This window comes from Triturus cristatus, chromosome 9 (assembly GCF_964204655.1).
Source record: "Triturus cristatus chromosome 9, aTriCri1.1, whole genome shotgun sequence".
Lineage (NCBI taxonomy): Eukaryota > Metazoa > Chordata > Amphibia > Caudata > Salamandridae > Triturus > Triturus cristatus.
This window is the reverse complement of record NC_140592.1, coordinates 629794083-629811227: the sequence shown is the minus strand read 5'-3', so window position 1 is coordinate 629811227 and position 17145 is coordinate 629794083. Positions and strand designations below refer to the sequence as shown.

The following is a 17145-nucleotide window of genomic DNA, read 5'->3' as shown; positions in this document are numbered from 1 at the left end:
CAGTCCTACCGAGGCACAAGATGGCTGCCAACACTTCCTGATTCAGAGTGTTGGCAGCCAATTAAAATTCAGCTCGTGATCAGGAGGGTGCGCGGATCCTCCGAGGCCATAGATATATATGTACTTTTAACTGTCGTTTTCTCTGGAACTACTGAACGGATCTACACCATTTAAGCAAAAGGCACGAGTCTGAACTAAGGACTACCTCTTTGCCAAATTTGGTGTAATTCCGTGCAGCAGTTCGGTCTGTAGCTGCGGCTAAAGGTCCTATGGGAAATTGCATGGGGAAAATGTGTTTTGGGACCCCCCTTTTTTGTCGGCCCCCGCTTGACGAATCACCGTGAAACTTTCAGGATATGAGCGGGAACTGGCCAAAAGTTATGAAAATTTCGCGAGGATTCGTCCATCGGCGCCAACGTTATTCCAAATAGAATGTTGCGGATTTCCTATGGAAAATGGGAGGGAGGGAGGGAGGGAGGGATGGAGGGATGGATGGATGGATGGATGGATGGATGGATGGATGGATGGATGGATGGATGGATCATTTGGCCACGTGAACAATATATTCAGGAAGCCTATAAACAAGTATCCAATGCAGATTGCTATGCAAAAACCACCCTGGCCGAATATCACAAAGCCAAAGATACCATCAAAAAAGATCTTATGGGTTGGAAAAGGCAATGATTCATCTCTAACCAGGAAGTCAATCTCATGTTAAATGACTTTCCCATTATACCGACTTTGTACCTAATACCCAAAATACACAAAGAGATAAATCCCCCGCCAGGTAGACCTATTATTTCGGCCATCGGTGATATGAGCGAGCATGTCACAGAATATGTTGATTATTTTTTGCAACCATTTGTACAATCTCTTCCTTCATATATAAAAGACAGAGGGGATTTTCTGGACAAAATTCAAAACATTATATGGGGTGACAACCTATTGCTTGTAGTGATGGATATTGAGTCACTTTACACCAGTATAGACCACCATGCTGGACTAACTGCTGTGAAACACTATCTGGATAAAAGACCTTTAGGCCTTTACAATCCATAATATGATGCTTTTAGAAATGGTTAAGTGGTGTTTATTTAACAATTTATTTATGTTTGACAACTTTGTGTATCGCCAAAAACGGGGGGTGGCTATGGGAGCCTGCTTCCCTCCCAGCTACGCGTGTTTGGACGTGGGCTGGTGGAAGGAGCAGACTCTCCGGGGCACCCTGGCCAGAATATATGAAGAGCATGTATTACATTGGCACAGATACATAGATGATGGGTTCTTTGTTTGGAAAGGTGACCAAGGTAGCGCTGAAATGTTTATAAATGAACTTAACAATAACAACATCAACCTTAGGTTCACCGCACATATAAGTCCAGCTAAAGTTGCATTTTTAGACACCACTATCTACGTAGTAGACAATCGGTTGGAATCTACATTCTTTAGAAAACCCACATCAGGGAATGCTTCCCTCCACGCTAACAGCTTTCACCCGAACCACCTCATCCGGAGTATCCCCTATGGGGAACTCCTCAGATTAAAACGCATATGCAGTACCACTGAGGAATACACCAGATGTTCGGAGCAGACATTAACTAGATTCAAGGCAAGGGGCTATAGTGATATCATCCTCCAACAAGCTAGAGACAAGGCTGCTCTCAAGACTAGAGAAACCCTGTTAAACTCTAACAAGACAACTGAGACATCTGTACATATAACATAATTAGAGAACATCAATGCACCCCGTCTAATCACTTCATTTAATCAACAACACAAACAACTCAGAACGATAGTCAACAACAACTGGCCAATACTTAAGACTGACGCAGTCTTGGCACCTAGACTACCGACCACACCGATCATTACTTTTTAGACAGGCGGTGTCAATGAGAAACCAATTGGTGACAAAAAATCCTGAAAGCTTAACAAAAGTGACATGGCTGCATCCTATTAAAGGCTTTTTTAAGTGTGCGTCATGTAGGGCTTGTAAATTTGGAGTCAACAAAACTCACTATAATACTCCTTTCAGCCCCACACCAGTCCAAATAGGAGGCCATTACACATGTCGCACTGAATATGCGGTCTATTCTCACTTGCACCTGTGGCCTCAATTACGTTGGCAGCACCAAACTCCAGGTATATGCCCGTATACTGCAGCACCTGAGAGCCATCATCAATAATGATACCACCTACCCGGTGGCACGACATTTCAAGGCTGTCCCTCAAAATGACCTTAGCTGCCTCACGTATTTCGTGATTAATGCCAACCCCAAACTAAAACAGGGGGGTAACAGAGAACGCATGTGGAGACAACTTGAGACCCGTCTCATAATAGAACTTGACAGCAAGGCCCCGTTTGGACTTAACACCACGGAGGTCCTACACAATCTCCTATAATCTGTACCCTAGCAATCGCATATTTGGTATGCATTGGGACAGTCTATCTACTGTGATCTGTGATCTATGACCTCACCCTTCGTTTAAAGCAATCTGTATACATTTTTATCACATAATCTTTTTATCTCTATTTTTCAAATTGTCATTTATCCTGGCCTCGCCACCATCATTTTCTTAAATTTTTTATGATAGCACTTTTTAACTACTTTGAATAAATTAACTTTATGGATAATAGACTTTTCCATGGGGTTTTTTATTTAATTTATTTAAACGTGCGTACTATGTTCACACCATATAATATAGCAAATTTTGCACATTACTTGCACTTTGCACTTTATAGCAACTTTTGCACATTCACATACACGCACAAAATATATATTGGGAGGAACCATTAGGGATATTAATTTCCAGATGGACTGACATGGAATTTTATTGACACAATTTTTTACCTGCAGTTTTTATTCATCCTAGTACTATATACATGAATTGATAGCCCTTTTAATATTTCCTGAGCACTATTCGCGCATTTTGCACTTAGATCGGTGGCCTTTTTGTACAAGTAACATTGCATTCATGCAGAAAATATCAAGCTGGCCCGCTATCTCATTATGCGCTGCCTATTGAAACATGCAGGGCTTCCCAAACTTACCAAACAGTTAGCATTCAGGATTTAATTATATCATGTTTATATATTTTCATAGGATGTGTGTTAAACATTTGATTTACCTACAACAAATTTATTACGATGCTTCGTATTACTGTTGCACACAGAATATGGTCTTTCTTCTTTTTTGCGGGAGAACAAAGTGTGTTTTATAGTATATCTTCATTGTCCATCTATCATGTGACATGGTGCTATCACTTTAAAAATTGCTTCTCGCAAAGTCAGCCTCATGTGATCAAGGCCGTTTTCCGGCCGAAACGCGTCATGGCAGACAGAAGGGAGTTAAAAATATAATAAAATAATTGTATTCACCGACGAAGAGGAGTTTGTGCGTTCATTCTCGCTATACGCTGGAAGTTTGTGAATGCTTGAAATCAATATATATATATATATATATATATATATATATTTTATCTACTGGCGGTCGCCAGTAGATAGTTATAGTTAGGACCGTGTTTCCATAGGAAATCTCAAAATTCTATTTTGAATAACTTTGGCGCCGGTTGACGGATCATCGCGAAATTTTCAAAACTAATGGGGCGCTCCGCTCAGCTCCTATCCTGAAAGTCTCGGGGGGATTTGTCAAGCGGGGGCCGAGAAAAAAGGGGGTCCCAAAACGCGTTTTCCCCATGCATTTTCCCATAGGACCTTTAGTCGAAGGTACAGCCCGAACGGCTGAACAGAATTACTTGAAATTTGGCACAGAGGTAGTCCTCAGGTCAGGGAAGTGCCTTTTGCATATATGGAGTCAATCTGTTCAGTAGTTCCTGAGAAAATTGCATTTAAAAGCACATACATATCTATAGCTGCGCACCGTGCGCTCACCATAACGTGCGCGAGCGTAATTCTGATTGGTGGTTACATGTCAGTCAATGTTCGAATCGGTCGAAATCAGGAAGTGTCGGCCGCCATTTTGTTTGTTGTGGGTGCGAGAGTGAAAAAGAGAGGTGGCGAACGTGAAAAGGGGGCAGGGTAGAGAGTTCCTGACCCCCTAGCCTTTGTCAGGGGGTCCCTAAAGGACCCCAAAGGGTGAAAAAACATTTTATTTTTATTTGAAAAAAATAAATCGCGGGGTGCGCACCGTGAAAAACCATAAAAAAATTTAAAAATATTTTTTTTATATTTGCATTTAAAAAACCGTAAAAACTCACATAAAAAACCATAGGTTTCAGGCACGTAATTGTTAGGAATTAGCATTTAAAAAACCTTGCAAATTCACTTAAAAAACCATAGGATTCACACATGTTATAGTTAGGTGGACATTTCACTCGTAAAAAACCAATGAAATTCCACCGTTATAGTTAGTTCAGATAACTATAACTCGCGCGACCGCCACTCTATCACAAGGATGATGTCATCAGTGATGTCATGAGTGATGCCACTGACCATGTCATGAGTGATGAAATAAGTGACTTCATGAGCACTGGATTGCGGGCGCGCGAGTTATAGTTATCTGAACTAACTATAACGGTGGAATTTCATTGTTTTTTTACGAGTGAAATGTCCACCTAACTATAACATGTGTGAAACCTATGGTTTTTTTAAGTGAATATATAGATAGATATATATATATATCCAGCTCAACTTTCCGTCTCGTCCCTTCACTCGCGATCGGGTGCTATCAACGCGGTGACGGATACCGCGTGCGGTCACAGCTCCAGGTACACAAATACACCAGCACTCACGGGAACAGTGTCCAGATTTATTAACAGGACAAATTCACAGCAAAACGCGTTTCGGCTTCCGCCTTTGTCAATTGCCAGAGGCGTCGACTTTCAATGGACATAAATACTTTACTCATGTCATAGACATCAACATAGGACTTATATATATATATATACACACACACACACATACATATATACAGGAACAAGAACATTTTAGTGTTCATTACACTGCCCTGGACCCGAACAAGCATTTTATTGGACTGTACAAGGCTTAAAATACCACTGGGATGACAAATGCTACAAATTGTAAAGGATGTTTTATGTCAAGGCTTTCTCTGTTGGACCTAAGAGCACAAACATAATTGTGAAACAGATATCAGGAAAAAATAAATGGTGCACACATTTTAATACTCAAGAATAAACCCTTGCACTTTATGTCCAGCGTGGAGCACATTGTGCAAATCTAGTGATGCAGGTGGCAGCATATACATGTTCTGTAATGGGAGATGCATTACTATATGTACAAGAACCTGGGACTCTGTTTTGGAAATCTGTGTCATCCTGCAAAATATTCCCAGAACTAATCCAAAATACTGTAGAAGGTCCTGCAAATGTTTTGAAAACAAAAAAGAAAGATTGTATTCAGCGCCGTGGGCGTCCCATGTAAAAGCTGTACAAAAAGTAATATCAACCTATTCTGGAATCCTTAGAATAAGTGGCAATGTCGGCTTGTGAGCTGCAGCCACACTCTCAGAAAGAAACACCTGCTCTCGGACTACAGCTTCTGGGATGCTTGAGTATTGCTATTCAAGGACTCCAGCAAGCTATATCAGGATTACTAGCTGCTGTGATTGCAACACAAAATGCAATACTAAAGATTTGCAGTGAAGACTCTTTTGACAGTCTTCTCAACTCCAATTACCACATGACTGCTAAGTACCGCCTTACTAACATTGAAGTGCCACAACTGCAGGAAATCCCTAAATGGATAGATGATGGACCAGCAGAAACTTTTCATCCTCTATCAAGCACAACTATCGCCTAAGTATTTTGCACTCTTAGATACAGTTTCTCTTCATCTTAGTCAAGGGACCAGGAAGGCATCCAAACCATTGAAAAAAATGTGAACACAGACTTTGAACGAGCAACAGCATTGACACTTTTCTATTCTCAGCTCAATTAACTATATTGTCAAGTATGTTCAATTGCTCATCAGTCCAGAACCTGGCAGATATGCTCTGAAAAATGCTTCCGACAGGTTAAAAAATAACTATAAATTCTATTAGTTATTCAGGTATCTTCTTGTGAGAGATGCTTCAGTGTCCTCTGCCGTTTGAAACCTAAACTAAGGTCAATTATGTCAGAGAAAAGACTGAATCATATAACTATATGCAACATACAATAAAGAGATGATGGAGTCGATTGGCATACATATAAATAGCAAATAATATGGTTACCAATGGAGAAAAGGATATGGTATAAGTCAGTCTGCCTCGCCTATAAGGCCCTCCAGGGTGTAGGACCACACTTTTTAAAAACTCATCTGAAACGGTATGAGCCACCCAGGAGCCTGAGATCTGGTCAGGCAAAATTGATTCAGGTCCCTAAATTCAAGCAGGTCAGGTGGGGGGGGGGAGAAGCATCCTGCTGCAGACAGCCAAGACTTGGAACCTTTCTCCACATTACAATAAAAATTGCCCCTCACTACTATCATTCAGGAAAGCTGAAAAACCTGGCTTTTACCTCCTAGTTAGAGCATTATATTATCGGCAGTTCTAGTTTTCTACATCGACTTAGCGCCAAGACGCCTTTGGGCATTTGTGTGCTCTACAAATTTTCAAATCAAATCAATCAATCAAATTAAATCATTGAGCACTGAATGGACTTAAAAAATATTTGATTTTTCAAACTAAAGTTGATGATTTTACTATAGATGCCTGCAAAAAGAATGGTTTTGGATTATTCCTGTTGCATTCTTAAATTTAGAAATGCCACTAAGAACATTTGATTCCAGTTGCATTCTTAAATTTAGAAACATTTTATATGTTTTTCCTTTTTTCCATCTCACCCGGTTGTACTTGATGCATTGAGGTTCAATGCTCATAAACATGTTGTTTCACAATTGATCTAATTACTTTGCAGAACGTAAATTATAAATCATACTTACAAACTGTGACTACATGCCTGACTTTCTCACCATTTCACTTCAGAACTATGTGATTGTACATGTTTATCGGAGCCTGCAGCAGGCAAATCACGGCCAATTGTTATAGGGTCAATGGAAGGTCCCCAAGGCTGTCCTTGTCTTCACTAGAAATGCAGTGTCTCCTATGGCCCTGTCAACAATTAAAGAAATGGGTGGAGTCAGGAAAGGCAGATTCATGGTGGTCGAAGTCATGAGGAGCAGAGTCCATAGCAATCAACCTATGGGAATACCGGTATATATGTCTAGGGGTCTGTCAGCACATACGTCTAGGGGTCTTCCAGTACTTATGTCCAGGGGTCTGCCAGTACTTATGTCTAGGGTTCTGCCAGTACATATGCATTATTTTTCAAAATTATGCTCTAAAGAAATTGACAAGGAATGATACAAAAGTAAAGCTGTTCTTGATGACTTTATTCACCACAAACAATCTGTGGGTGTAGGCACTCACTGCATGGATCTACGCGTATCTAGCTAGTGTCATGGTAAAATACTGGCAGGATAGCTCAGTGGGATTATGTGATGGATAGCTCAGTGGGATTATGTGATACAGAGATCTGTGCATACTCGCTGTTGGTAGGTTTAAATCATCATAACAATTTCAGATTGTTAATATGCTTGGAAGACATAGGTTTGCATTTTCAGTTAAAAAAAATTCCAATCCTTGAACAATTTATCATAAAAGTGGTTCCATTCAGGGACGTAAAACAGGCCCTCGCAGCCCTCTCGGTGCGGGGGGGGGGCCTATGTTCTAGGGGGCCCCCTCAGCACAGCACTCTGGCTGTAGAGCTTCTGATTGAGCCCAGAAGGGAGCCCCTCCACATGCCTTGCAGGGAGGCCCCCTCAAGTTTCGTTACGCCAGTGGTTCAATTGAGCCGAATAGCAGTAATAAACGTATAATTTAGAGTCCCTGCTTAAAAGAGTTTGCATTGTATGCTCTGAAATGGTAACTTTTAGTGTAATTACATCTATATATCTACATAAATATAGAGTTTAGCAAAATAAAACTTTCATATGTTTTTCTCTTTTAAGTCTGCTGACAGGGGAGTACACAGGGCCATACTGGCCATAACGGGCATCGGGTATTTCCCCGGGAGGCTGGAAGGATGAGGCCCGGTATTGCCGGGGTGGGGCCGGTTTTGTTACTGGGGGCCGGTTTTGCAGTTGTGCTACCATATCGGCCTGAGTAACAAAAGCAGCAGTGCTTCACACTTGCATCCCCACTGCGGGCTGGTCCCACAAAATTGCCAGGCTGCTTTTGGTACCCAGTCCGGCCCTGGGCATACACAGGGCATAGCATTTGCTGCCCAGACCCGCCAGACGGCAGGGCACAATTGGACAGACAAGGTAGCGAGTTGAGCCTAACAGCAGTTGAGAAGGTATTGCTCTTTCAGAGAGTAGAAAACCCAGCACCGAGAACTCTATTTACCTCCCAAGATGACATGTATGACTTATGGCTTATCAATGATTGTGTGAGAAATGATTTATGACATGATTCACAACTAACCAGAGACTGATTTCTGATGGTTGTGATTTTATGGCACAACACGGAGGCCAACATTATGCAATAAATCCTTTATTGCCACCACTCAGCAGCAAGAAAAAAGGTTCTTAGAATAAAGAATAGAGAACCTCTAAGAACATTCCAACATCAATAAAACTCCTTCTCATCATCTCCTCCTCCTTCTTTTATTGCTGCTGCTCAAAGAGATAAGTATTACTTTTGATTGACTTATTTGAATAAGATAATATAAAGATTTTAAGAGTATATAAGGTTTATAGTTCAATTAGATTATTTTTATTAAGATATAGCAATAATTTGAAAGCTTTTAGATTTAAGTACTGATGAAGTAAAATATTAATTTTTCAGTTTGTGTTTTAAAATGTTTTAATATAGAAGAATATGTTGTCATATTCTTTAAAACATGAAAGAAAGTACAGTTTAAATTTGAGAATATATTAAGAGCACAGGTAAATATTTGCCTTACATGAAGCGTTTTATGAAATGTTTGTTTTTTCGAGCAAATAATTGATTTGGAAGAATGCGGGCATGTTTTCACGATTTAATGATTTAGAATAATACGTGCTTGTTTTTAACGAGTAAAACAGGGGTTTCATTTTGATGAAAGATGAGGGAAATGCTTATTTTAATGGAAACCGTTAATGCGCGGTCTGCATGCGCGAGCGATTTGAAAACTTAGATAGATCAGGAGGTTTTCCATCTCGAGCAGTCTCGAGCTATTCATCATTCTCGGGCTCTTGTCAAGACGCGAGCCTGTCTCTTGACGAGGAACAGAACTCTGACTCGAACGTGGCTGAACACACGATTTTGCGTATACGTTCATGGTCAGAAGCAGGATTGTTTTTGGCAGATTGGTGTTGCCGTACACGTTCGGTTGCTTAGCAACGACGTGTTTCTGTCGGAATTGGATTTTCTTGTCAGTTTCATGAGGAGAGCGTTTAAGGTGGTTTTTGCGAGCGGAAAGTCATTTTTAACAGATTTGGGTTAGAGACTGGTTTTTATGTGTTTTAAAGCTTGGGAAAAGGAAAGTTAAATTTTTTATGAGAGAAATCAGGTTTGTAAAGGAAATTGAAAATAATTATTTTAGAACTTTATAAAAGAGTGTATTTTAGAGTGTGATTTAAGTGGATATTATGGAGCAAGGAGAGGGTTCTCTGGAAGAGAAATTAAATAAAGCAATAGAGAAAATTACAACAGAGGTCTCTCGGAGGATGGAAAGGAAATTAGAACTCCTGGCTGCTTCTAAGTCTAGTAGACAGGAGGAGGAAAGGTTTTGGTCTGCACAAGAAAATAAAAATGCACATGGTAGCAATAGGAAGGCATCACGGAAAAGTAAACATGTTTCTTCCAGTGTTCAACTGGGAAAGAAAAAGAAATCTACTATGGTAGAATAGGTTTGCTGTTCAGACAGGCAAGCAGAAGATGCCTAGGTCATAAAAGAAGGGCAAGTAAGAGGCCCAAGTGATGATGCAAGTAAGAGGATGCACAGACACAAATACGTTGTATGTGAGGATTCCTCTGGGAGCGCAGAGGTTGAACTAAGTTGTAGTTCTGATTTTGATTCTGAGGATGAAGTAATCGAAAAAAGTGCTAAAAAGGATGAGACGTCAGGTTCAGAGACATATAACATTAAAGATCCTTTGGGTGACAATATGTTTGATCCTTCACTTATTAAACACCCTTTCTCACCAGAGTGGTCTCCATCCGATCATGTGGCACAGTATTTACAAATCTTGGTTAAGAAGGGAAATACCAAAGGAGGTGCGTGTTAGGCTCAGAGCCGAGTGGCCTCGACCAACCGTGGATAATAAGGTGTTAATTACACCAGAATTTGATTCTAAGATGATTGCCTTTATAGCAAAAGGGAGTCGTGACCCTAGGAAAGGTACAGATCGAGGGTTGAAGTCCTGCCAGGACAGATTATTGGATGTTGACATGGCAGAGGAGGCTTATGTCGGTAAACAGAGTGTTGATGTGGAGGAGCTTCGCAAATGGATTCAAAGGGTGGTCTGCTTATTAGGCAATGAGAATACGGCTCTCTCCATTGAACGGAGAAAGGGTATATTACTTAAAATAGACCCAAAGTTGGTAGACCTAGCGACTAAAGAGGAAGATTCTTTGGCTAAGGCACTTCTCTTTGGAGATGAGTTTATTAAGGATCTGTCAAGGTACGTAGGAGCTTTCAGCAGCCTACAAAAGTCTCAAAGAGAGATTTTAAAAGTTTTCAGTGATCGGGTTTTTGGGTCAGCCGGGAGAACGCGGAGTCGGTTCCCTGGCCGAGGCCATGGCATCACAAGAGGCTCCTTTTGACGCGGTTTTGGAGATAGAGGTTACCAGAGTCAACAGTATTTTCGCAGAGGCGGATTTTATCCCCAAAGACAACGTTCAAGAGGAAGATACAACAGAGGAGATAGACGAGGCAGAGGCGCAAGTGGTAAGTCTTGACCCTTCTGCTAGCCACTTTAAATTGGGCGGCAGACTTGTCCAATTTTATCAAGTTTGGTGGTCAATAACAAAGGACCCATGGGTGTTGGAAACTGTACACGGTTTCAAAGTAGAGTTCATCGCAAACCAAGGAACAGATAAATATGATAGAGAGATTCAAGATTTGTTAAAAAAAGGAGCAATAGAAAGAGAGAGGGAGTTTGTAGAAGGGTTTATAAGCAACATATTTTTGGTGGAGAAAAAGGACAAAGGGGGTTATGCGTCCAGTAATAAATGTACGACAGTTGAACGATTGGGTAGTTTATCACCATTTCAAAATGGAGGGGATTCATCTGTTGAAAGAGGTGATGTTGAAAGGAGACTGGATGACCAGATTGGACTTGAAGGATGCTTATCTTACAATACCAATTTGGAAAGTGCATCAGAGATTTTTGAGGTTTATGTGGAAAGGCCAATTGTGGAAGTTTGTCTACCATTCGGCCTTTCGTCAGCTCCGTGGCGTTTCACGAAGGTGCTTCGACCAGTAGTGGCTTTTCTGAGGGAGAGGGCTGTTCATCTAATAATCTATTCGGACAACATGTTGATTATGGATCAGAACAGGAAAACTCTTCTTTCTCATACAAAATTAGCAGTAGAGTTGCTGAAATCGGAGGGTTTTGTGGTGAACAGAAAGAAACCTCAAAGTGTGCCAAGTCAACAAACACAATTTTTGGGTTTTGTAGTGGCTAACGGTGAAAGCAATTCTGAAACGTCCAAAGGAGAAACTAAAGAGAATTTGAAAGGAATTGGAAAATGTTCTGAAAAAGAACTGTATCTCTAAGAATGATAGCACGCATTGTTGGACTTCTGTCTTCTACAATACAGGTAATTTTCCCAGGTCCTTTACATTACAGGGCATTAAAGAGGTTAAAGGTTTTGCATTTGAGGAATGGTTTGAAATATTCGGAGAATGTATGTCTTACGCAGGAGGCAAGACAGAAATTAATTTTGTGGTTGAGGAATATGGAAGCTTGGAATGGGCGAGCAATTTTTGGAGAGAATGAGGATCTAGTTGTGGAGTCAGATGCAAGCTTGGAAGGTTGGGGTGCAAGATGCGGATTGCTAAGTACTGGCGGACGTTGGACAAGTCAGGAAAGGAAACTGCATATAAATTGTTTAGAATTATTAGCTTGCTCTTTTGCAGTAAAATGTTTTGGGGAACAGACTGCAAGATGCTTGGTTATTTTAAGAATGGACAATGTTTCTGCTGTGAGGTATGTCAACAGGATGGGAGGTCCACGTTTGAAAGATCTAGCGGACTTAGCGAGGATCTTTTGGAAGTTTTGTTTGGAGAAAATCATTTATGTTGAAGCAGAACATATTCCTGGCAATTCAAATTCAGTAGCAGATTGGTATTCGAGGATTTTTTACGATTCCAGCGATTGGACCTTGTACAGGTTGGTTTATGCGAGGTTGAACAGTTTCTGGGGGCCTTTTCAGATAGACCTTTTTGCGGACAGAATAAACTCACAGCTAGAGAGGTTATTCAGCTGGAATCCGGATCCGGAGGCTCAGGGAATAGATGCTTTTCTGCAAGATTGGAGAGGTCTTCTGCCTTATGCTTTCCCTCATTTTTCAATGATCAGCAGAGAAACAGGGATGATTCGTAAATGGAAGGAAACGGTGGTGGTGATCACACCGTTTTGGAGTTCACAAGCTTGGTACCCTATGTTGCTGGAGAGGAGTGTGGATTTGCCAATTCTTCTGCCAATGTTTCTAGGAATCTTGCGAGGTCCTCTGGGGGAGGTTCATAGGCTCGTAGAATCATGTCAACTTCAGCTTGTGGCTTGGAAACTTTCAGGAGAGTTTGGAGAAAGCCAGGACTTTCATCTGGGGCTTCGAAACTCTTTGAGGAATCATGGGCACATGGAACTAGGAAGGTGTATAGGTCAGCTTGGAATAAATGGAATGGTTGGTATGTGGAAAGGAATGTGGATCCCGTTTCAGCAGATGGAGTTCATGTTTTGAATTACTTAACTGATTTGTATAAGAGGGGTTTGGCTTATAGGTCAGTGAATTTACATAGATCTGCTATTTCGGCAGGTCATGTTCTGGTGAATGGTATTACTGTCAGACAGGACATTATGGTTAAGAGGTTGCTAAGAAGCATCAGGTTGGCTAATCCCCCTGGTCCTAGATATACTTCTCTGTGGGACGTGTCTCATGTTTTACGTTTTCTTGAGTCATGCGATGACAATATGCATTTAGATCTAAAAGATTTGTCCTATAAACTTACAATGTTGTTGTGCCTTCTTTCCTTCAGAAGAGTTTCTGATGTGCGTGCTTTAGAAATTACAAGTAGGTGTTTCACTCCTGAGGGAATATGTTTTTACATTAAACAAAGAAAAAAAATAATTCAACTTCTGTTTTTTATCCGTACCTGTTGGAAAAAGAAAAGCTTTGTGTGGTGCGTTGTGTGAAGGAGTATGAATGTAGAACGAGGCCTTTAAGACCTGTTGGGGTGGATCAATTACTCATTTCTTTCAGGTACCCACATAAAGCGGTTTCGTCACCCACTTTGGCAAGATGGGTGAAAAGTTTGATGGAAAAGGCAGGTATTGATATACGTATGTTTGGTGCATATTCAGTGAGGGGTGCAGATGCATCAAAGGCACGTATATTGGGAGGTAGTCTGCAGGATATTTTAAAATGTGCGGATTGGTCAACAGATTCTGTATTTAGACGGTTTTATTTTCAACCCATTGATAGTGCAGCTAAATGTCTGGTTAATATGCTTTGAATTTGCATAATGTTGGCCTCCGTGTCGTGCCATAAAATGCAGATTTTCCACAGCCTTGGTGGGCGGAAAATCTGGATTTTATTAAGGACAGGGAGGCTAATATTATCCCTCCCATGTATTTCCCAACCCTGGTGTTATTTTTGTTGCTTTGTTATTAATGCAGGTCAAAATTAAGCAGACTGGGAGTGGCTAGATTCGATCAAATCTCAACTCTACGTTACGCAAGGCAAGAAGATTTGGTTTTGTTTGAATTATTTTGTGACTGAAGACTGAAAGTATTATTTTGTTTGGAGTTTTTCTCTTTTAGCAGGCAATGTAAGAAGGAGGAGGAGATGATGAGAAGGAGTTTTATTGATGTTGGAATGTTCTTAGAGGTTCTCTGTTCTTTATTCTAAGAAACTTTTTTCTTGCTGCTGAGTGGTGGCAATAAAGGATTTATTGTATAATATTAGCCTCCGTGTCCTTAATAAAATCCAGATTTTCAGCCCACCAAGGCTGTGGAAAATCTACATTTATGGCACCCATGTCAAGGGGCAAGTGCTAATCATGCGAAATAAAGTGCGGCCTGTAATCCCGACATAGCCCATGCTTCATGGTGTAAGGAGTATGTTTTTGAGATTGTTGGAGGGGGGCAAGTGCGGGGGTTAATCTCTTGACCAACTTGTGAAGTAACACAGAGACTGTCTTGTGGTTTCCCCTGATGAGCTGTGGAGTCTGACAGCCATGTGTGAATGTCAAGATGAGAGGCGTGTGTCTTGTAACAACGTTTCCCGGTCACCAGCGAGTTAGGACAAGATAAATAAATGATAATCCTTCAGCCTGCATCAGACCGCCATAAGGTGCAGCACGCGAGCGCTTGGTGTGCGCTGGCGCCACTTAACACCACTTAACACTGCAGCCAGCATCCCACGGCTGACGTTACCGCCGGACACAGCCTGGACGATTAATGGCCCAGATCCCATCTACGACGTAAGAATAGCATCCGGAACCGGAATCCATCAGGTTCCCAAATGAACAGCGCTGCTGCCTAAAAGCAATTCAATTCAGCGGCGCAGACACAAATGTCTTGTTTGCGTGCTAGCTTGCTTCTGTCTGTCGCTCGCTCTCTCTCTCGTTCACGCCTTGCCGTTCGGTGCTTGTTTGTGGCTTTCTTTTTTTGACTGTTCGAATCTCTCTCTGTCTTGTTGTGAGTGCGCCCATCTTGTTCTCTCAGCTTGCTAACGGTCCCAATTTAACTGAGAAAGCGCTCCTCTTTGTCGACGAAGCACAAAGACCAACAAAGCCAGACCGCTTTCAAAAGAAGCACGTGGAGCATAGAGAGAAGGCTGAAGAGCGAAGCGCAGATCTGTCTCCTAATGTGTCTCTCTCACAGTCACAGGTTATCCCTGTCGCCTCTAACTAGCTATCTGTGTGTACCTCTCACACAATCTGTGACTAGCCTCGAGGTCGCGTCCACATCCTGTGATTCTGGGCAAATCACTTAATCTCCCTGTGCCTGAATATGTAATGTAAATACGGTGCTCATGTAAAGAGCTCCAATACCTTCGGGTCGAGTTCGCGCTATATAAAAAGATGCAAAAAAAACTAGCCATGTCTCACTTACTGTGCTATGCACCTCTCACAGCATGTCTTTGTTCGTCTCACACACCCTGCCTCTAGTTACTATGTTTCTCAGACTGCCTCTGTGCTTGCTTCTTTCATATTCTGTCTCACTCTCTGTGCATCTCTCAGCACGTATCTGCCTCTGCCAGCCTGTCTCTGTGCCACCCCTTGCAGAGTTTCTCTTCGTGTGTGGCTTTCGCAGTCTGTCGCTGTCTGTGCCCATCACACACTCTACTTCTGTGCAATCTTCTCCAACTGTAGGAATCTAAGTGTCTCTCTGCGTGTGTTTTTCCCCTCAGTCCGCCTCAAGGCACATTTCTACGTTAGCTCCTCAAAAATTCCGTTTGAGTGACAAATTCCTAAAAGCATGGCTGTGATGTATGACTCTCTCAGAACAGTACCGCGCCTTTCAGTCTCTTGCGTGTGACCTTCTCGCAGCCTGTCACTGAGCGTGCCAGCCTTGCAATCTGTTGTGTGAGAGCTTCACGTGCAATCTACCCATATGACATTTCTCGCTGTCTGCCAGTCTCCCAAAGTCTGTGTGCCTCTCCCACCGCCTGCCTCTCACCGTGTCACTCTCACACCCTACCCATGGGTGCCTATGTTAGACCCTGTCTGTGTGTGCCTCTCTCTCTGTCACAGTCCACTCGCAGCCAGTCCACACCTGTTCCTTTTTTACACCGTCTCTCGCTGTCTCCCTCTCTCATGCTGCCCACGTGTGCCTCCCTCACAGCCTCTATCTCGTATCCCTCTCACATGCTCTCAGTGTGTGAATATCTGACCGACGTGCCTCTCCCAGCATGCCCCTTGCCTCTCGCAGAGTGTCTTTTTACACTGCTGCCCCACCATGTCTCGGGTCTGCGTGTCCCCATGACGGACTGAAGCAGGCACCTTACCTTTGTTTTCTGTCCTTGGGTTCCATTGCCCACTCTTTGTGACTGCACGCTCCCCGGCTCTCGAAGCCCTACTTGTGTGCAGCCTGTTCAGGGCAGCAACTGTCAGCACACAGGCAGTTGCAGGATGTACTGAAGTGTCGGTGCAGGCATCAGACCCATGTCTAGCGCATCAAGTGACAGTCTAATGCAAGCTCGCTGTGCAGACAGCAGCATGCACTCAGTGACCATCGGTGCAGACCTCCTTGCTCCTATAGGAAACATCCAGTGGCAGTCTGTGCAGCGCTCTGGACAGCAGGCATTCAGTGAAAGTCGGCGTAGACCTCCATGCGCAGCAGTGTCGAACTCTCCGACACCCTTGACAGGTGCAGTGAAGAGCAGCACAGCGCAGGCTGAGCTAAAGACGGAGCAGTGACGGGTGAGAGGGGCTCCCTCAGGCGGCACGCTTCCTCCCATCTGAAACCCCGCCTCTCACTGACGTCACAGGGGAACTCCCCCCTCGCCACTTCCAGCTCACTGGGGTGTGACGAGAGCAGCGCTGTGGGGACAATAATGAATGGAGCGGCGGCTCTGAGGTCACTGGGAGTACGGAGAAGGCAAACCCCATTGAGACTGAGAGACTATATGGCCATATGGAGTATTACCAATAGAATTCTAACTGGTTCTTAAAGTTCATTTGAATGCTCAGAAAGACATCTTGGAATGATATATTACGACCGGTAGCTTTTGACTAGTTGATACCCAAAAACACGAGGATGTCTTCTTTTTCAATGAGAAGTAATCGGTATAACTGTCTTAGTGTACTGTACTAGGTGACTTAATAAGTCATCAGCTCCTCATTATGAGCCATATTAAATTTACTAGCAGAAACATTTAAGAAATAGTGCCTCAACCGTAAGTACTTTAAATAACAAATCTGTCTGGGAGTTTTCTTTTAAATATAACACTGCAAGCGTTCAAATGACAAAAA

At 42.4% G+C, this 17145-nt stretch overlaps 1 protein-coding gene across 1 annotated transcript in view; it reads right to left on the bottom strand.

Moving 5' to 3' along the window:
• LOC146798403 (putative G protein-coupled receptor 132) overlaps window positions 1-16648 on the bottom strand; it is a 299117-nt gene extending 282469 nt beyond the window's left edge. Inside the window, exon 1 of the mRNA XM_085625666.1 lies at window positions 16179-16648. The gene's annotated coding sequence lies outside the window, so the exon portion shown is untranslated. The remainder of the gene's footprint in view (window positions 1-16178) is intronic.
• Between the last annotated feature and the right edge of the window lie 497 nt (window positions 16649-17145).